The 22222-nt window shown below is 38.7% G+C and overlaps 1 protein-coding gene across 1 annotated transcript in view; it reads left to right on the top strand.

Annotated features, from left to right (window-relative positions):
- The first annotated feature begins 498 nt into the window (after positions 1-498).
- LOC114247306 (uncharacterized) overlaps positions 499-22222 on the top strand; it is a 77445-nt gene continuing 55721 nt past the window's right edge. Inside the window, exon 1 of the mRNA XM_089732139.1 lies at positions 499-684. The gene's annotated coding sequence lies outside the window, so the exon portion shown is untranslated. The remainder of the gene's footprint in view (positions 685-22222) is intronic.

Below are 22222 nucleotides of genomic sequence, written 5' to 3'. Positions count from 1 at the left end.
AATGCATGTGTACAGGTAAAGCATGAAATCTCGCATAGCAAGGAACAAACAATGTGTCTATCTGCCACAAAGTCTAATGCGGTTCAATTCTAAGGACCAATGTATTTAAAATAGCTAACGTTGGGAAATCTAGCAAAGTGTGATGCCTATAGACTATGATTACAGTTTAAGCTCAGAAAAGCCGTAAACTTGATATCCATGTGAACTAATAAAGTAATAATAAAGATCTCACGTGTGACATTAAAAATGGATAAACATTATATTCTCTTGCAATGAATCAGATTTATAAGCAAAATTGAGTGAGCTTCGAACGGCATTCCTGCATGTGTTTAACTTAAAACTAAATGCGATATCCCGATAGCGCTTTTCAGTTCGTAACCTGAAGACGAGTGTGATCAGAAATGAGAAAAATAAAAGTGTACCAGGGGCGGGGGTTGAATGGGGGTCGCCTGCGCGGCGCCTGCCCCTCACCCCTCGCGCACCCCTGCACCAGTCAGATCCTACCCTCGAGACGTGAACACGTTTTCAAACGTTTTTCATACGCACAGAAGCAAACCGTATGTATATATAAATGTGAAAGTGCGGAAGTGTCTTATGCTTTGCTGTACGATAAAGTGTTAGATGTTCTGTGAAAGTAATTGTTCTTTCTAAACAAAAAGGATTCGCCTTTGTTATGATTTCCACGTGAGTAATACTCAATATTCTAGGTACAGTTATATTATGCATCAAATAATGATCATAGTAATAAGTAAGAAGCGGGAAAAATTAAGTCGAACAATTTTAAGAAACTGTGTATTCTTTACTATGTTATTTTTGCTCGTGAATCAATTTGTTTGATCACTAGTAAAAAAACCTATTTATTTATCTTTTAAACATTAGCATAGTTATTAAATGAAGAGTACTAAATCTTCCATACCGCTAAATAGCTACTTCGGTACTGGGAATTCCTGAAAACATTTTTACTGTCAAAACTTTTACAGTTTTTTTACGGCGGTTTGTGAGCTGAGTACGCAATAGTTATCATGTGGTCTAACGAGCTTAAGTTATCATGAGATAACACTGATTTATAAAAGTTTCAGGACATTCCTCTGCATCACAAGAAAATTGATATTGATGAACATTTGATTTTGTTTTATTAAACTTCTGCTCTTCACATCCGAGAAAAGTTGTGTCATAATCACACGAAGCTCTACCGCTCTTCATTTTGTGTTCATTTTCTTTGACAATTTTTCTATTAAAGTTTTCTTACATGTACCTCTATTTTTTAAGCTTAAGGACTTAAGGACTCAAGGACTTTTCTTCAAGAAACCGCAAATACTATCCTCCTACTAAAAACTTAATGATGTTGCTTTACCCAAAAAGCAAGGAAACTTTTAAAGTCTCAAAAGGTATTGATTCTCTTGCCCAATAATTACTCAGAAACGACCAGCATATTTTCTGGTGATAGGTTCTATATAAACCAACACGGGTAGGTACTACAATGCTGTATATAGCTGCAACGAAGCAATAATGTGCTTTGGTTTGCAAGAACGAAGGCCGTTATACAATAAAGTTCAGATCTCAAATTTATATCTTAAAGTTAAAGGCAGTGTTCATCTTATCCCTGTGGTCTACAGGAACCGCTTAGTACTACCTTTTTTTTATTGAATAGCTGGATGGATGAGCTCACAGCCCACTTGGTGTTAAATGTTCACTGGAGCCTATAGACATCTACAACTTAAATGCGCCACCCACCTTGAGATATGAGTTCTATGGTTTCAGTATAGTTACAACGGCTGCCCCACCCTTCAAGCTGAAACGCAGTACTGCTTCACGGCAGAAATAAGCGGAGTGGTGGTACCTACCCGTGTGGACTCACAAGGGGTCCTACCACCAGTAAAGCTACCACCAGTAGCTGGACCTTGAAGTCATTGTCTTGAGCAATAAGAAACACTAAACCTTTTGTTGTACACCAGAGCCACTATGTTGTCTCTTTTTGCAGCGAAGGAATTATGCATTTTACCCTGATGTCCAGGATTCTCGTTATAACGGTATTTAAGAGCCCAATGTTACATAAGAAGGTCGACAGTTGTTCCAGATTTGATGTTTTAACACTCAAGATATATTATGATAACGAAATTGACCCATGACAACAATTGCTTCTGCTCAATCGAAAAACAATAATATAGAATACTAGCTGTACCCGTCCGCTTTGCTGGGCATTTAAAATTAACATTATTATTTCTCACCCCCACAAAGATTCTCATCATTAACGCCCCCGCAACTGGTGTAGGGTGGCCAACACTCATATAAATATTAGCTTATCCATTAAATACATGTATTTTCTACATGGATACCAAGTTTCAAGTCAATCGGATGCACGGTTCAGTAGTTATAACGGAACATCCGTAAAAACCACTGTATATTTATATATTAGTATAGATTGCCAGTATTCGCTTCCCTATAGCGTTTTCCGATATAACCAGTGAAACAATTAAAGATACGTTTCCTTTGCATTTCAATTATCATGCAATTAAGCAGTCGAGCTGGAACTTGGAGAACGCAAATTCCTTTGCGTTCAACGGTGCACTCGCTGTTAATTTTCTACGCTGTACAGTGGACTACAGTAATGGGATACTCATTTACGGGTCCTTTATTTTTGTACTCAACTGTACTTGTGGTGTTTTTTTTATTACTGTCGATGGTTGAAGAGAGCACCGTCCACCCCTTGTTCAGCGGTTAAGAGAGTCCATGTATAGTCAGAATGTGAACGCCATAAAGTGTCTTCATAATTATGACAGGAAAGTAAACCTCCCAAATAAAACCTCCTAAATAATTAAGACAGTAAGTAAATCTCAGCATCATCATTCTTCTGCCCTCCTCCCAGTCTCCTGGGGTTGGCGCAACATATTTTCTCCTTCCATACTCCTCTATCATATACCATTTCTTCGCCCACTCCCCTCTTACACATATCGTCTTTTTTTTAAATTGTTTATATGGGTGGACGAGCTCACAGCCCACCTGGTGTTAAGTGGTTACCAGAGCCCATATACATCTATAAAGTACATGCCACCACCCACCTTGAAATATGAGTTCTAAGGTTTCAGTATAGTCACCACGGCTGCCCCACCCTTCAAACCGAAACGCTTTACTGTTTCACGGCAGAAATAGGCAGGATGGTGGTACCTACGCGTGCGGACTCACAAGAAGTCCTACCACCAGTAATTACGCAAATTATAATTTTGCGGGTTCGATTTTTATTACACGATGTTATTCCTTCACCGTGGAAGTCAATCGTGAATAATTGTAATTGTTGTTGTCTTTCACGCAATCTATCATTTTTTTCTTAGGTCTACCTCTTCCTTCCATATATCTCATTGACTTAAAAAAATTGAGAAACCTCCCTAGTCATAAACTATAAATACATCGCGTGTATCACGTTTAAAGAAAAGCAAGAAAGGTTTATTTAAAACATATTCCTGTACCGTTATTAACATTTTACAAACATAATGAATATATGAATTTAAACAAGAAAGAATAGTGTTTGTTTGAGCCTTTAAAAATGAACGGACGTAATTGATTAACACGATTTATTTGCTCAACGATATCAGCGCACGCTATGTACCTGAATGAAACGTTGCTGGCACGGAAATTATATTTTATTACGACTGTTTTGTTTCGTGTAAAAAAATAATCAATAATACTAAATTCCGTGATACATCTAGACGCGAATACGAAGGCGACCTTGATTCATGACGATTAAGTCTAAATTGCATTGTACAAAGGTTATCCGATGCTGTTTAGCGGTAGAGATACCCTGGAGATCCACAATACGCCCTACCATATCAGTCATACCACCAGCCCAAGTAAATAAGTCAGTAAGACAAAAAAATCCATTATGAATTATTATGACTACTTCTTCGTTTTTCGTCAGTTGTAATAGTGTCAAATAAAGTACAGAATGCAAGTGTTATTTGAATTCTAACTCATTTAGGCTGACTTCAGAGAAACATACGCTTCACGGCTGATGTTATATAAATTGGCTAATTTGCTCAAACACAGAAAAGCGTGAATACTACCCTGCCGATTAGAAAGTTGTTCGTAGGTGTAATTGAACCTAAATTCCTACCAAAATGAATGGTTCAAGTGAGGTCTGCGAAGAAAAAAAAACTATACACCTGATTGAAATTTTTATTTTATTTTATTGGAACGAAGTTCCTTACGGCAGGCTTGGAGGGCATAGGGATTTTGCTGCGCGACCGAACTGAAAAAAATGTGATAGTAAAACCGTAAGAAAAAATCCGTGGAAAAAAGTGGGTGGAATAAAACCGTTAAATGAGACGCGCGCAGGCGCGACAGTCGCATACACAAGCGAGTAGTGTATAATACCTTTCTCTTTCTCCCTCTTTCTTTTCGTTCTCCCATCCCTTCTCTATTTTGTAATTATTTCTATTTCTATGTAATTTTATGTTGTCAAACAAAAATAAAGAGACATATTTTGTTATTTTAATTGATAATTTGAATTACGATTTTATTTTTATTTTACGTAATTTATTATTTCCTAAAATACTGAATTTCCTAAATACTTTCCCGTACTTAAATAAAAACTAATCAGCAAAATTTAAGAGAAAAACCAAGAAAACCTACATAAAATTGAGCACCATTTCTTTTTTTGCAAATTGTGTCGATTCTACATTAGCCGAAAGAACTTCGTTCCTACCTGGTGTCCCACGACACAACATCTTTTTTTTATTCCTTAGATGGGTGTACGAGCTCACAGCCCACCTGGTATTAAGTGGTTACTGGAGCCCATAGACATCTACAACGTAAGTGCGCCATCCACCTTGAGTTATAAGTTCTAAGTTCTCAGTATAGTTACAACGGCTGTCCCACCCTTCAAACCTTCACGGCAGATAAGTATTTCCACAATATATACTTATGTACGTTGTACATACATATATTATGTGCCAGGTTACGAAATTAATATCGCTGGAACGAACAATTAGAAGCGAACCGATATTAGTGTTTGGAATTAATGTAATCTCTTTGTAGAAGTACAGAGCCGCGGTTTCGCCGTGGTCGCGCCGGAATCACGTTATGTATTTTCCGAAAATACGCTTGTGTTTTTCACTTATTTGTAGTTCCGATTCAACTTCTTTTTTTACCAAATTTGATAGCCTTGAGAGGCTATTATTTCAGCATAACCTTAAACCTAACGACGTTGCTAACACGAACCCCAGCAAGAGCCGTGCTTCGCAGAATCTACCACCGGATCGAAACCGCGACCCACTGAGAAGAAGTTTTGAAGTCGTCGTGGCCTAAAGGATAAGACGTCCGGTGCATTCGTATGTAGCGATGCACCGGTGTTCGAATCTCAGGCGGGTACCAATTTTTCTAATGAAATACGTACTCAACGGATGTTCACGATTGACTTCCATGGTGAAGGAATAACATCGTGTAATAAAAACCAAACCCGCAAAATTATAATTTGCGTAATCACTGGTGGTAGGACCTCTTGAGAGTCCGCACGGGTAGGTACCACCACCCCGCCTATTTCCGCCGTGAAGCAGTAATGCGTTTCGGTTCGAAGGGTGGGGTAGCCGTTGTAACTATACTGAGACCGTAGAACTTATATCTCGAGGTGGGTGGCGCATTTACGTTGTAAATGTCTATGGGCTCCAGTAACCACTTAACACCAGGTGGGCTGTGAGCTCGTCCATCCAACTAAGCAATAAAAAATAAAATAAAAGATCCGGCGAGAAGCTCAGTAGGCTGTATTTGTGGGTTAGTTTACTCGTCGAGCCCTTCGTCGCAAGCTACGGCTTCGACGAGAACGATGACCGGAGATCCAACGTTTATTAGCAGCTGACATTGTCAATTCAGAGAGAATATCGATTAATGATTGCAAAAGATACGTCAAGTAACTTATATTCATTAATTTTTAAAATGTCATTTTGATTAGCGGGTACACGTTTCAAGCTCTCGTTGGATGATAAAGCCATTTAAATCGTCCCTTTTTTATTTTTTTACATGAAAGAAGGATTACTGGTGGCCCGAAGGCAAATCGTCCGTAAATGTTCATAAGTCGGTGCCTGCTACTAACCTACAAATTACAAATTGGTTTTCCAATGTCCATAATTATGTAGAGACGACATTTATTCTTTAATTCTATTGTTACTGGCATAGACAGTTAATTTTTTTATAGCGATTCAGCTCACGGCCCAATACATATACAACGTGTCCCAAAATTCAACGATAAGCCGTAAGGTGTGTATGGTCGGGTCAATAAGCACCCATGGAAAAATAATAAAAAAACAGCACTTTTTTTTCCAAACTTACATTAATTTTTTTGAAAAATGTTGTAATTTGATACCCTGTGATTAGATACTGTGGTTAAAAATGTGAACATATCCTTAAATTTTTCTGTATTAGCTACCTAAGTAACATGAATATTAATGGCAGTTAAATTGCAAATTTAAGAATATTTTAAATTTTAATCAACTTTCACATACTACTATATAAAAAAAATGTATAAAATGTACTATGGCACGTTATTACAAAAGCTAGTGCAACTCATCACAATTCTAGAACGGTGCAATACTATGAGAACACTTGTAAAAATTCTAAAAATTCTCTTATCAAGACACAAAAAGGATTATTTAGCTTAGTTTTTGAAAACATTACCTACTGTTCAAAACTCACTCATGAAAGTTATTCCTCAACTAATTTTGACAGTATTAAAAATCAGAAGAAGAACCATTTAAAAAAATTACAGTTGGGACACGTTTACAAAGACTTAAAACAATGACTCACGCACACCATGTCCACGACTACCTTCTCTCACGAACGCCACCGATCGAATGAATGTTTCGAGCAAAGGCGTTGCTATTTATAGGCACCTGGCGCGATGACGTGACTCTCGCCCCACCGCCTGACGTCACTGAGTAGAGGGGCCGAGTAGTGACAAATTCTCTAACACGGCCTCTCCTGACAGCTGAACGGCCTCGTCAGCTAGGTTCCCTTCAGGCTGGTCTCCCTCGACCACCCCAACCTGGTCTTCCTGCTCCTCTTCAACACGATCACCATGGGACTCATTCTCATTGGACAAGTGCCCATTGTGTTCATCGTCATTCAAAACAGAAAACTCTTAGTAAGCTGCTCAATGTTTGTTCTTGCTATTATTAGCAGTCACCCACTCCAACCAGACCACAAGTGTGCACATCCAATAACCACTATCGGGGTTTTTAGAGGGCAATATCAACTACGAAGCGTTGCCACAATGTCGGGGCAGAACAACAGCCACAATGTCGGGGCATTGCCACAATGTCGGGGCAAAACAACAGCCACAATGTCGGGGCATTGCCACAATGTCGGGGCAAAACAACAGCCACAATGTCGGGGCACAAAAACAGCCACAATGTCGGGGCATTGCCACAATGTCGGGGCATTGCCACAATGTCGGGGCAAAACAACAGCCACAATGTCGGGGCAAAACAACAGCCACAATGTCGGGGCAAAACAACAGCCACAATGTCGGGGCATTGCCACAATGTCGGGGCAAAACAACAGCCACAATGTCGGGGCATTGCCACAATGTCGGGGGTTTGCCAGGATTCTGTAACACGGCCCCGCTTTCGACGGCGAGGCGTCCCCGACCGCTTCATCCCTCAGCAGAAGCATATCTCCTCCAGCTACGTCAGAGCTTGCATCAACAAGGTCACCCTCTGCAACGTAACAAAAAAAATTACACCCAGACCTCAATCCCTACTACAGACGCAAGCGTGCACTCGTACATCTGCAGCGAGGACGAGCCAAAGATAAACATTTGAAGTGAGAAGAATAGATATCGCACAACTGTCCCAAACTGCGCAATTTGAAACACCTGCACGATTCCTTTACTGAGTTAGCCGGTACAGGAAACGTCTAAAACAGTAGCGCGCTGTTGTCGGCAATATTCACCGATACAGATACTGAACATTACAGACACAACACAGCTGAACAGTAGGGACGCAAGATCCGGCCGAATCCGCATCTACCATACTGCTCAAAAAAATAAACGGGAAGTAAAGCACCGTCGTGCCCACCTCAACCTCAAAAATGGGAAGTAAAGCACCGTCGTGCCCACCTCGACCTTCACATATTAATTTCGAAGAAAAGGCTGCATGTCACCAGGGTCCACTCGTAAGGATGATGTGGAAGCAGGGCAGCCGTCCCAGCTCCAATCTGCTCACACGATGCGAGGCTGCACCACGTGTGGCGGGCGTCCCGCTCGACCGTCCTGATAGATAATCCGTTGGGTAGTCCGCAGCAGCAGGCCGCAGACTAAGCGACATCGCCCTCTGCGTCACTGCCAGTCGTACGGCACCGTGAAGTTGGCGGCTCGCGAGCATCACGTGCAGTGTGCACACGAGCAGTACGTGCGGTATGCACGCCAGAAACAGGCGAGCGCTCGCAGTTACGGCACGCGAGCAGTGCGCGCAGTCTGCACGCCAGAAGTGAGAGAGCGCGCGCAGGCAGCAGTACGCGAGCAGTGCGCGCATTTTGCACGCCAGAAGTAGGCAAACGCGCACAGTTACGGCACGCGAGCAACACGTGCAGTATGCACGCCAAAAGTAGATGGGCGCGCGTAGGCAACGGCACGTCGCTTGCGTGCTACTGCCGCAGGAACCATTGAGGGGCCCGAGCTGGCGACAATGCCCGTGAGGCACCATCCTCACCATTGGGTAAGGTCCACGGATTGAGAAAAGTATGAAAGCATCAAAGTAAGCAGTAATTGTAAAACAAAACAAAGTTCAGAGTTTTACTCTACTGTGGGCTATTTGAGTCCTTTATCCCACTTCTGATATTAAAAATCAGAAGAAGAACCATTTAAAAAAATTACAGTTGGGACACGTTTACAAAGACTTAAAACAATGACTCACGCACACCATGTCCACGACTACCTTCTCTCACGAACGCCACCGATCGAATGAATGTTTCGAGCAAAGGCGTTGCTATTTATAGGCACCTGGCGCGATGACGTGACTCTCGCCCCACCGCCTGACGTCACTGAGTAGAGGGGCCGAGTAGTGACAAATTCTCTAACAACAGTTATATTGACTTTTCATTAGCAACTTAGCACTACTTTTTACTGTAAACAAGCGAACGAGCTCCCAGCCCACCTCTTGTTAAATGATTGCCTGAGCATCTATAATCGTAACTTGAATACGTGACTGCCTTAAGGCCAGAGTTAAAATCATTTTGTAGCTCTTCAAACGACAACCCAACTACTTATTTTTTAATTGCTTAGATGGGTAGACGTGCTCACAGCTCACCTGGTGTTAAGTGGTTACTGGAGCCCATAGACATCCACAACATAAATGCGCCACGCAAACCGAAACGCATAGTAATGCGTTTAAGCTGCTATAAGCAGTAGCTTCACGGCTGAAGTAGCCAGGGTGGTGGTACCCACCCGCGCGGACTCACAAGAGGTCCTACCACCAGTAATAAAATTACTTAGTGATATCGGGTAGGCTACAACTTTATGCCTGACTACATAATCTTGAAACGTTAACAAATACTGCAATTCAAAGTATTTACACAATCTTCTTCTTTTTCTCCACCTTACCCCACTAAGTGGGATCGGCACAGCAAATTTTTCTCTTCCATTCTCTTCTATCAGCCATCATCTCAACACTCACTCCTCTCTCTCTCTCATATCGCCATTCACACACTCCATCCATGTCTTCTTCGGTTGACCTCGTCCCCTCTACCTTGCACTACCATTTCCATATCTCCTAGTCACGTGAATCTTCTCTCTACGCATCACATGTCCATACCACGCTAACCGTCCGGTCTTTAATTTGTAGATGACCGGGGCTACTTTCACACTTCCTCTGATATACAAAATATACATAGAATAAAATTCACAACACAACCGAACCAGATCCCAGTTGCAAGAGGAGAATAACTCAATTGTTTGATTTTATATTCAATCGGCTTACAATTTACTTATGGCTTAATATGAACCCGCATGCGTAGGTACCACAACTCCACCTGTTTCAGTTGCGAAGCAGTCATGCGTTCTAATTTAAAGGGTGGGACTGCCGCTATACAACATTTGGGAGTTCGACTTCAAGCATCAAGGCGGGTTCGCGTTGTGAGATCTATCGATTCTAGTCGTGAGTTTGTCTGATCGTAAAGTAAATAAAAAGATCATAAAAATGAGCCTTATGCAAATAAGCTTGTGACACAAAATCAGATATTTATTTTATCGTAATGTTCGTCATTCGAATATATTGATAAAGTTCTATTGTGGATAGTTGTTTCGTGAAATTCTCGTAATTGTATTGTCGTGAACATATCTTATTGTGAGCAGCGTGCTAATAAGGCTTCTAATCTGAAATCAGTAATAAATATCGATAGTTTATTCATAGGAAACTTCTTTCTTTTATTTATGACAACACATTGTGACATGGCTTTCGTTTGATCCATAACCATACAGCGAAACATCACAGTCGCCCGAATGAAATTGTAAAATATTCAAGACGTGAGAAAGAGTAAATTAAAAATAAACGCGATTTTTTTATTTATTGCTTAGATGGGTGGACGAGCTCACAGCCCACCTGGTGTTAAGTGGTTACTGGAGCCCATAGACGTCTATAACGTAAATGCGCCACCCACCTTGAGATATAAGTTCTAAAGTCTCAAGTATAGTTACAACGGCTGCCCCACCTTTCAAACCGAAACGAATTACTGCTTCACGGCAGAAATAGGCAGGGTGGTAGTACCTACCCGTGCGGACTCACAAGAGGTCCTACCATCACCGAAAATAAACCATAACGGTATTTTTAATTATATCTATGGCTGGCAACAATCGAGTTTAACTTTTTGTTGTTGAATCTCCTGTATGTCATCTTAAATTTATTGATTGTTTTTTATTTATTTATTTCTCTAGTGTTTTCATTTGGTTATATTGGTGAGGACCTTTGATTGGCCTTTTGTTTCTATTATTTATTATATTATGTTGAGTTGGCTGTTGGTTCTCTTTGTAATAAATAAATCTATCTATATAGGTATATATAAAAATGAATTGCTGTTCGTTAGTCTCGCTAAAACTCGAAAACGGCTTGATCGATTTGGCTAATTTTGGTCTTGAATTATTTGTGCAGGTCCAGAAAAGGTTTACAAGGTTAGATAAAGATTCTCGCGCAGATCTGCTGGAAGAGATTTCTTAAAGAAATAAGCAGTGCCTTTGTACATAATTTTCCTATTACTCTGTTTTCTTTTTTGTGTGTACATAAATACATAAAAATGGATATGAAAAGGTTCGGAATTAAATAAAAATAACAATTTTGTTTTTCCTTTGATGTGTCCCCCGTCGGACGAATTCCTTTTGTTTGTTTTAGGTTTATTTTATACATTATCGATTGAGGCATTATGAAGTCTGCCGGGTCAGCTAGTAAATAAATAAAAATATTATATTCGGAAATTGTAATAAAACAGCAATACGGGATTACCGCAGGGACTTATTCTAGAAGACTATTCTTCTATTATTCTTACTCAGGAACTCATTCTGATTATTCACACTCAGAAAAATATTGCGCAGTATATCCAGTGCTATGCGAGTATTAGAGCCAACGTCTAAGAGCAAGCGGAGTAATTTACATTTTCGCGTCTACGCTAAGGCGACAGCTTAACACCAAATGTCGTGTAGTCAAGTGCTCGGGAACGCAGACTTATTTTCCTGTCCAAATCTTCTATACGGCTTTGTGTCTACCTAAAATCTTTGTAAATATTTTGCGTATACAGATTTAGAAAAGAGTAAACCCTGATTGTAAAAACTGAGACCTTTGAACTGTATAGCTATAACGGCTGCCCCGCCCTCCAAACTGAAACGCATTACTGCTTCACGGCAGAAATAGGCAGGGTGGCGGTACCTACCCGTGTGGACTCACAAACACACTTCCAATGCTGATCAATTATTTCTTTACAATACAAAACTTCCTAGAATAGTGAGCAATAAATGCAAGAGTATTTTCAAAGTTAATCACCAATTCTCAGACTTAGTATGTGCTGTTGGGCTAGAGAGCATAGATTGTGGTATCTACCCGCGTGGACCCACAAGACGTCCTACCACCAGTAATTACGCAAATATAATTAACTTTGCGAGTTTGATTTTTACTACACTTTGTTATTCCTTCACTGTAGAAGTCAATCGTGAACATTTGTTAAGTACATAATTATTTCATTAGAAAAATTGGTTCTTGCCAGCGGGATTCGAACACCGATGACGGTCACTAGATACGAATGCACCGGACGTCTTATCCTCTAGGCCACGACGACTTCAATTTGATTCGATCGATTCGATGATTTCAATTGATTAAAACTTTTGGTTTTTAGCTGAGCTGTGACTGCGTCTAGATATCTGTGTGATTTCTGTGGAGCCGTTACAAACTTTTCGATGTAAGCCGACAGCGCTGATTTATTAATAATAGCTTAATTTTTAATTGATACTCTAATGAGGGCAATAATGGAGCCGTCGAATCAACTAGCCGCTATAGAACGTGATGTGCATTTAAAATTAATTGTACACAAACTAGTTAAAACGTGATCAGAATCATATTAGTTAAGTTATACATAATTATACTTGCTTGCTGCTAATTTTACTGCTTGAGATACAGCTTTTATCACCTAGTTCAAGCACAGATGCAAATTATGATTGTGTTTCTACTTCTATGTTAACAATAAATAAATAAATTGTGACCTGGTTACGTACTGTGTCTTTTTTATTTGTTCACTATCGGAACAACACTATAGTACAAGGCATAATAGAGAGCATCAAACATTTACTCTTTCTTCGATGCTGAAACAAAGGTTTTCGTTTGAGATTACCAAGTGAAATCACAGGTAGTGCATTTATAGGTTGTGGGGTTGAAATAAGCAGGGGAGGCATCCGCGTGACACGACAAAAGTGTACCCGGATAACCTTTTTACTTATAGTTTTTCTGGGCGATAGGATAAAAACCGAACGATCATATAAGTACCTATTTACTGTGATTGATAAATGAGCTCATGGCCTACCCAGATGGTCAACGGTAATTGTGGCCGATTGGCACCACAGTCCTGGCGTCTATCTTCATACATAAGATGTCTCAATTATATTGTCCTGGTCACCGTTCTGCCTATTTCTGTTGCAAAGTGGTCTTGCGTTAGATTTGATAAGTAAGACACCCGTTATCCAATACCATGAAACCTCCGATCTAATGTTTCAAAGTGAGTAGAGGCATGCCAGTTGTATTGGCTACGAACGACAGGAATTTCCACGAAGCCAATCATGCCAGTCATGAGCTAATTTGCTTATTGATAGAATTACAAAACAACATATCTATCGAGAAATTAATCATTAATATAGGAATATCGACTATAAGATTTTACAACTAAAAACATGGGTCCGCTTAGTTTGTATAATTTTTATTTTTTGTCTTTATAAGCAGACGAACATACAGCCCATCTGATGGTAAGTGGTTACCGTCGCTTATGGAAGTCAGTAATGTCAGGAGCACGGCCAAGTCGCTGCCTACCACTAATATATAATGACAAATATGTATTTTCTAGCAGACACAATACATTAGATAAAATAATGGGCACAGCTTTTAACTAAAAATGATCTGTGAAGTAAACCTTGTTTGTTTTTAATGCTTGAAAAATTAGTCTTTAACTTGAATCGATTTGTCACTATCCTTATTTACAAAAGCACGATAGAAGAATTCAACGAATCTTTCTGAGCAGTATTTCAACGGTAACAATAGACGTCTTCTATCTAACAGCTTATTCCGCGAACGGGTTCCGCTCTATCGCCAAGTATTTACCTAAGCATTTTAGGTGCTCACAATTTATGTAAATTGTATTAGGTATAAACAATTTTGCGAGAATATCGGGCCCGCTCGACGTTCCGGCAAGCGCATTATAGCCCAATTATCACGGCATGTTGAATATTTATAGGCATTTTGCATTACACAAATAAGTCGCGGGTATTTTGGGAAATGTTTTCACATTTGGTGGTAGGACCTGTTGTGAATCCGCGCGGGTAGGTGCCACCACCCTGCCTATTTCTGCCGTGAAGCAGTAATGCGTTTCGGTTTGAAGGGTGGGGCAGCCGTTGTAACTGTAAGCCGTTGAGACCTTAGAACTTACATCTCAAGGTAGGTGGCGCATTTACGTTGTAAATATCTATGGGCTCCAGTAACCACTTAACACCAGGTGGCCTGAGAGCTCGTCCTCTCATCTAAACAAAAAAAAAACATTTGATTGACTGACTGACTTGGCGGTCCAGTTGTTAGCGGCCCTGACTGTTGTGTTAATCGAGGTTAAAGAACCTCAAAAGCTAAATATTAAAAGCCCAAAACATAATGTAGCCTTAAACTTTATTCATACAATCTCCCTTAAAGAGTAACGACCAACTCCACACGAGCCGTAAACAAAGGCTGAGTTCCGAACAATTTTCCCCCAAACATCTTTATTTACTGATTTTTTTTTCTCTCTAAGAAACCTTTTTTTTTCTATTATCACATGAATTTTATTCCGCATGTGTTCGGTCGGGGTGTTGATTGAAAACGTAAAACAAACAGTACGTACAGAATTTACGTTTCGTTATTTTTTCTGTGTATACTGCTGATATTTTTTCTTTGTAGATATAATGTTAAAAAAATGAACAGCTCTATTGGGTATTTCCTGTGCAAATAGCAGTTTCTTGATGTTTGTACGTTGTTTGTTTTTGTGTTTGGGCAGTTTTATTGTCTACAGTGTCTATTGGGTACCACACCGACTGTGGCTCCATTTTCTCGTGGTGATAGATATTAAGAGCGTCGTGAATTTGAGGGTACATGGAGATTTTGTTGACAATAATAAAATACAAGAGGAAACGTAATACATAAAGACTGGGCGAGTAAACTAACCCATAGACACAGCCCACTGAGTTTCTCGCCGGATCTTCTCAGTGGGTCGCGTTTCCGATCCGGTGGTAGATTCTGCGAAGCACTGCTCTTGCTTGGGCCAGTGATAGCAACACCTCTTGAGGCTCGAAACCTCACCTGTACGCTAGAGTAACGCTGATAGCTAACCTATAGCTAGCCTATCCTGATATCCTCTCAAGGCTCTCAAGGCTATCAGGATAGGTAGGAAAAAAAACATTATTGAATCTAAACCTAGGCATCAATCAATATAAACAAATTTTGACTATCCCGCCCAACGATCGGAATTCCACCATAGTAACACTAGTTTCCTTGATAAGATTATTCTCTTCCTAATTTCCAGTTTTATGTGACCACGAAAAAGTATTTGTATGATTTGTAATCATATACGGAACACCTGGATACTCAAGGTAGATTACACTAAGCATAGGGGCATAATTACATGGCTTTGCTGGCATCTTGAATAGCGCGCGGAGAGAGCTACACATCGATATACCGTAAAGTAAGCAAGAAAATATTCCTTCAACGTAGATAGCCGTAGCTTAGAATTACAAAACGTAATATCTTTGGAGACGGACCATAAAATATCGCTGACAGAACAGACAGTTTGTAAACAGGCCCTCCTGAAGTTGATGGATTATGTACAACACTAGTCGGATAGAATTTCAGGGATCCTAGATAAGGTTGACCCTTGGAAACATGAAATACATTACAGTAATACAGTAATACTTATATTGTGTACAGTAAATTGACTATCTTCATCGATCAATTCATGTAGAGAAAAGTATTTATTTATATGGTTTGATTTTTAAATAATTTTAACACGATATTATTTTTCTTTTTGATGTCAACGTCATCATTCTATTATTTTAGTCGAAGTCATTCGTTTAAAGGTAGTTTGAAATATTTATAGTTATATAAACCGTAGTTTTATCCTTTGATATTGTTACAAATTATTATTTTCTTTTAATTATAAATTTTAGTTATATGCACTAGCTGTTTTACGCACTAGCTTTTTAGAGCATTGAGCTATATAAGCCTTCCCGTTAGCTTTATAAAAATTGTTATTATTATTATTAGATCCTCTGTTTCTATGGCCCACCTTAGCGTGTTCATTTCAGCTTGTTCACATAGAAAGCTTTTCCAAGTGTCAGCTGAATCACTAATGCGGTGTCGCAGCGCAAATATTCGTGTGCGGAACCCTGTACGTGGCATTGCGGAAAATCCGAGCTTTAAAAGCGGATAAAACGATCGAGATTTAAGTTCGGATAAAATCATTCCGCTTTAGGAATAGTCGGAATGTCGATAGATTTGTTACGTTTGTGAGCTTTGATGTCTAGCGTCAACGCTAATCGTGCATATTTTTGTATTTACGAGGTAATATATTTTCATCCTGGTTCTGACCTAGCGGGGTATCCTTGGACACCAGCGGCACCACCTGGGTGACTTGACGGGCCGCCGTACTGAGACGGCCGATGTTCACCACACATCACGCACTCCCATGAGTAAAGAATTGGTATTTATGAAAAATTTGGCTGTTTTCATCTTATCACACGAAATTATATTTCAATAGTGAATATTATTCACGTATATAATTTATGTAATGAAATTTGTACAGCCACAGGATCTGGAAGGCATTTGCGTTATTGTCAGCTATGGGCTCTGGTAGCCGCTTAGTATCAGGTGGGCCGTGAACTCGTTCATCCGTCTAGGCATAAAGAAAAAGATTTATTTAAGCTCAAGGCAGACTAAAATTTGTTTAAGTTAATACAAGAATAGAATCTAAATAAAAATTGTAAAATCTAAAGCGTGCGATTGCAAATAATGTACTTAAAGAAATAAGTTTAACTCGCTGTAGGGCGTACTGTGCCCACAATCTGCTTAATTCTGCCGCGAGGTAGTGCTCTCCAGTTTGAAGAATCGGACAGGGGTTTAGGTTATTGAGGCTTAGACCTCATACCTCAAGCTGGGTGGTGGCATACACACTGATATCTTTGGCGCGTCAGGCCATTAAAAATTTAAAATAATTACTTCAAGCTTAATAGAGAAGATGGTCTCGCTTATCTACAGCCTCCACTTTTTATCGCAAATATGAAAACCCAAAACAAACAAACAGACTTCAAGATACTATGAGCTTATTCTGTGTGAAATGATAAAGCCTTAGTCTAAAACTAAAGTATGTATTTGACACGTCGGAAATAATATAAAAATAGTTTTAATATCAACCTAATTATTGATCAACAATTGATGATTGATAATATCATCAGATAAACTAATGAATACAAGGTGAGCTATGTGCTAGTTCAGCTGTTTTGCTAGAATTCGTGGTACATTTTCTCAACCCCCGCACACATTATTTGGTTCGGGCCTTTGAAATTTTTCCATATAATATATAAATTATATGGAGCACTTCAAAATAAATAAACAATAAAAGACTTAATTGTGTTTTCTGCGATATAATAAGAAAAGAACATTTAAAGCCTTTGAACACTTTTAAAATTAATATTGAAAATTAGACAGTATTTATAAACTATACAAAACTGAACTATTTTTTTACTGAATGACAGACTTCACACTCCACGACACTAAATGACACTGAAGAAAAATCCTTTTATAAAAACTATAGAGTTCTAAATAATAAAGATTTTTCTTTACATATGTATAAAATTCTTTTTCCTAGTCGTACACTCTTGACAGAATAGTCGTGGTCATGCATCAGTCGGATCCTGTGATACCGATGCTCTCGCGATGCGACGCCATGTGACACGTTGTTTCGCAGAGTGAGAGCAATCATTTATGTTGGAGTGAGTCACAGATTTCATGAGTTCAGTCCACACGAATGTTGGAGATCGTCCGCGAGATCTTTTGCCCTCGACTTTTCCTTGCACCACCAACCGCTCAATGGAGTCCTTATTACGAGCAATGTGCCCGAAGAACTTGAGGATTCGTATTTGGACTGTTGACGATAGTCTCTGCTTGATGTTGAGCTCTTTCAGGATCGAAACGTTGGTACGGTGCGCGGTCCACGAAATCTTGAGGAGACGTCTCCAATACCACATTTCCAGTGCGTCAATTTTACGACAGTCTGGCATTCTCAGCGTCCACGTTTCAACCCTATACAGAAAGATTGGAAAGACCAGGCATCTCATTCATCAAACTTTTGTGTTTTTGATTATTCTGCGGTCTCTCCAAACCTCTTTTAGCCTACATAAAATATGCATAGCATATTAAGCTTCATTTCAGTGTTCTTGAAACAATATAGTAGATTGTGATTCTAAGTTCACATACATCCTCGAAACTAAATCATACAGTTTCATCCCTTCTTATCCCGCCTCACCCTTCCCGTCCCACAAACATTACATAGGCTAAGCAGCTGTAACTGTTAGCTTAGGATCAACCCTAACATGTTTCACGGTAGCTATTTCGATAATTATTGTATCTTATGTTAGTTCGATTATGTAAACTGCTTTGCCACAATTTTATTACTTCACCGCAGAAGTTTTTTGGAACGAAGTTCTTAATGGGACGATGCGGAAGGGTACCCCAACCGGGAAAAAACGTCCGTAACGTAAGATTTCTATTAGTAATGCACACAATGTACGACTTAACTTTGTAATAACGCACAAAAAATAGCATATTTTTTTATCATTCATTGACCACGATCTCAGAGCGTTCGTTTGCGCAATACACTAACTTTTATGCAAACAACCGTGAATGAAGTGTACCACAATAAGTTCGCATGTTACCGAATGACCGTGGGTTGTTGCGAAACCTCCAGTTTTATTTTCTTTATACCTCGAATAGAACTTAAAATTATTATTTTTATAATATGGAACTTCGTTCCTATCCGGTGTCCCACGGCACCACACATCTTTTTTTTTTGTTTAGACGTAGAAACTTAGTGACGGCTCATCTGATGTTTAGCGGATACCGGAGCTCATGGAGATCACAGCATGAATGCCAACATGTCGCCTGACTTGGGATATAACATCAAACACTTTACTTTATTGTAGAACAGCTGTACTATCTTCAAGTTACAGCCCGTGATTGCTTCGCAGTAGGATAGTGGTACCCACCCGTGTTTGCTCGCTGTTCTCGTGATATTAGTTTCGATATTGGTCATGTGGAAAGACGTGTAGGTGCGATTACTTACGATGGATTTACGACTTGTCGAAGGTCACGGGATTCCGCTGGATAATGACATTGTAGGACCGGTCATGTCAATATTTGGGTTAAGTCCAGTAGTGAACTTCTGTGGGATGATCTTGATGATGACGATGATGGTTAATGTTCTGGCAAATTAGAAGCAATTTAGTAGTATATCAACGGATGCTAATAATAATAAAAATTTAAAGCTTAATTTTTCATTTAGAAACAATCAAAAACTATCTCTCACTGTAAGCTTTACGTAATTACCAATCTCAAATGGGGTTGAGAATTAAAAACAAAAAGTTCATATTTTGGGTTTGTCAAGAATAACACAACTAATTGTTTGCAAATTCGTCAATAAAATAGGTCTAGTCTAAAGTCTAGACGAGCAAAACTGTTTAGGATAATTCAAAACTTTTTTAAAACAAGCAATTAGTATTGTTTACATTCGTTGTATGAATTTGAACGAAAGCTGTTTATTGAGCAGTCTTCACGTGAATTTTAATTTTGGATTGATCGAAATTTCATCATTTTATTTTTATAAATTATAGACTACGATTCCACCTTCGTCAAATTTTCAATTCGGGACAAACAAAAGACGTGTCTTCCCCGGCCTATTAATATCAACTAGAGGTCCCGCAATAGTCGAAATTCGACTATAATTAATTGGAATTGTAAGTTTGTACACTATTATGATTATATTTTATACTTCTATAATCACAAATTTCGCCAAGACTACACTTTAAAAATATTAACAAAGACAAACAATATTTTATCTCAATTTGACCACAGAAGTCAAGAACAAAAGTTTGACAATAAATAGTACGGTATGCATGCGTGTGTGCGTCAAATACATGGTATATAGTGTGTGTAATATTTTCTTTATTGATTTAAATTATCTTTTATGCATTATTTTAAAAAAATATTAGCATTGTGCACTTCTTCTCTGTATTCTGTATAAGTGTGGAAAATTTCATACTCCTCCGTCCGCGCAATTTTCGTAAAAAGGGATACAAAGTTTTTGCTTCACGTATTAATGTATAGATTCTGTATTAACTTTAGTCTATTCTAAACATGTAAATATTCTGTGTAAATTTTAATCTGCCAATAATATTTATCTTTAAAGTAGTTAGTCTAACATATATTTGTTTGTGCTGCTCTTAAAACCACAGATTCGCGTATGGAAAAACTGACCTGATGGTGAGTGGTTACCGTCGCCCATGGACTTCAGCAATGCCAGGGGCAGAGCCAAGCCGCTGCCTACTAAATTACCAATTGGAGCAGTCGATATCCATTGCATCCGTGATCAATTCAATTAGTTGTCTTGGTTTCCAACTATTGAATACTATGAGTTGAGTTATTAGGCCACAAACTTTTGTCGTTATCTTGTTTTTGTATCAAATAAAGTTCCAATTTACAATGTCTGTGGATATGTTGTCATAATTATGTTCCACGTAATTGCCTCTTTGAGGTTAAATTCTATTTTTCAAAGCACATCTGATCATTAAAGAGCCTGTACAACATCTATGCTGTACTCGAAGGAGACATCGTTCTTTGATCATTTTCATAAGGACACTTGGGGCGATTTAGTCAAAACTAAATCATTACTTACTATAGCAGAAGCGACTGAATGTATCCAAAAGTCTAGTTTAAGAACTATATTAATGAAGTATTTAAATGAAGGTAAATTAAAACTCAATCTCTACTCTCTCTCGATAGAGACTTAAGCATTAAGTTTTCCACTGAATCATTTTTGCGTGAAATAAAATGAATAATAGAAATAACAAATTTCAACCTAACCTAAAGTTTTAGTAATAATATTACTGAGTACTCTCCTGTCTATCGCAGGACTCCCCTGACCGACAGTGTACCTACGTGATGAAACTAATGTATTTATTTACCACGCTTCACAAGCTTCACTTAAAATAAATTTAACCTCAGGGATCAACACTGAATTGCAAGGCTCGTTCATTTTCATTTAGGTTGTTTATTGTTATCCAAATCATTATGTCTTTAGTCGTTTCCTTATATTTTTTAGATTATTAACATTGTAATAAGTCTTTTGGTCAAGGCGAAATATAGCAGCCTTAAAATTAGCTTTACGTTTGAAATTTAGTTTGTACTTATTTACAGATAAGTTGTATTTTAATGTTTGTAGTCAAGTTGCGGAGGACGTTTTAAAAAAATGAAAATACATTTTAGTAATGTTTAAATCTGACTTAAGACTAACTTATTACTAATCTTAATCTAACGGAAAAGAGCATCGGACCACCGGTCCAGCGGATGGCGTGGTCTGGAAATTCCACAACTCAGCAGTTGAATCCGCCGATGATCTGCCTTCGCATACTTGGGTCAACAGAGGTGCCCGACGTAACTATGTCCATCCAGTTTGGTAAACTAAATAAATAAAAGTGTATTTATTGATCGTCTTAAAAGGAGCTGCCATTGGAAAAAAAAATTGATCTCGAATATAGAATTTTCTTAATGAACTTTGTAGTTTCAAATTATCTTTCGTTCGGATAACTGAATATTCAAAAGTTTATAATTAAGTTAACGCCGCTTCTTAAAGGCTTCCAATTTTCTGCCTTCAATCATGGAGCTTGTTGTAAGTCTAAGAACTTTTTTTTTTAAGCTCGGTCGGTCAAACGATCTAGCGGTTCATTTGACGTGAAGTGAGTATTGGTGCATGATGTGTTGGTACTGCGCAGCCTATGATACTAGGCTGCACTAAAAGTATCGGGAATGGAATATTTCCACTGTTCCTGTCATATTAAAATCTTTTTAATTGAAAACTCTTTGGTTTTAAAAATCGAATATCATTTATTTATTTAAAAAAAGATTCTCGGTCTTGTCACGAGGTTTTGTCAAACTTGTTTAGTCGTTGAGAAAATGGAATTGACTCGAGAAAATTCAAGAGCGATGATTTATTATGACTTTCGAAGTGGTTTAACACAAAAACAGTGTATTGACCGGATGATTTCTGCATTTGGTGATGAAGCCCCATCCAAAACCACAATTTATCGCTGGTTTGCTGAGTTTCAACGTGGACGTGTCAAGCTCAGTGATGATCCCCGTCAAGGTCGTCCAAAAACTGCAGTCACACAAGAAAACGTTGATGCTGTGCGTAAGCTGATTGAGGAAGA

The sequence above is a fragment of the Bombyx mandarina genome, chromosome 12, assembly GCF_030267445.1.
Source record: "Bombyx mandarina strain Sakado chromosome 12, ASM3026744v2".
Lineage (NCBI taxonomy): Eukaryota > Metazoa > Arthropoda > Insecta > Lepidoptera > Bombycidae > Bombyx > Bombyx mandarina.
The sequence above is the reverse complement of the archived record's forward strand: the minus strand, read 5'-3'. Positions and strand labels throughout refer to the sequence as shown.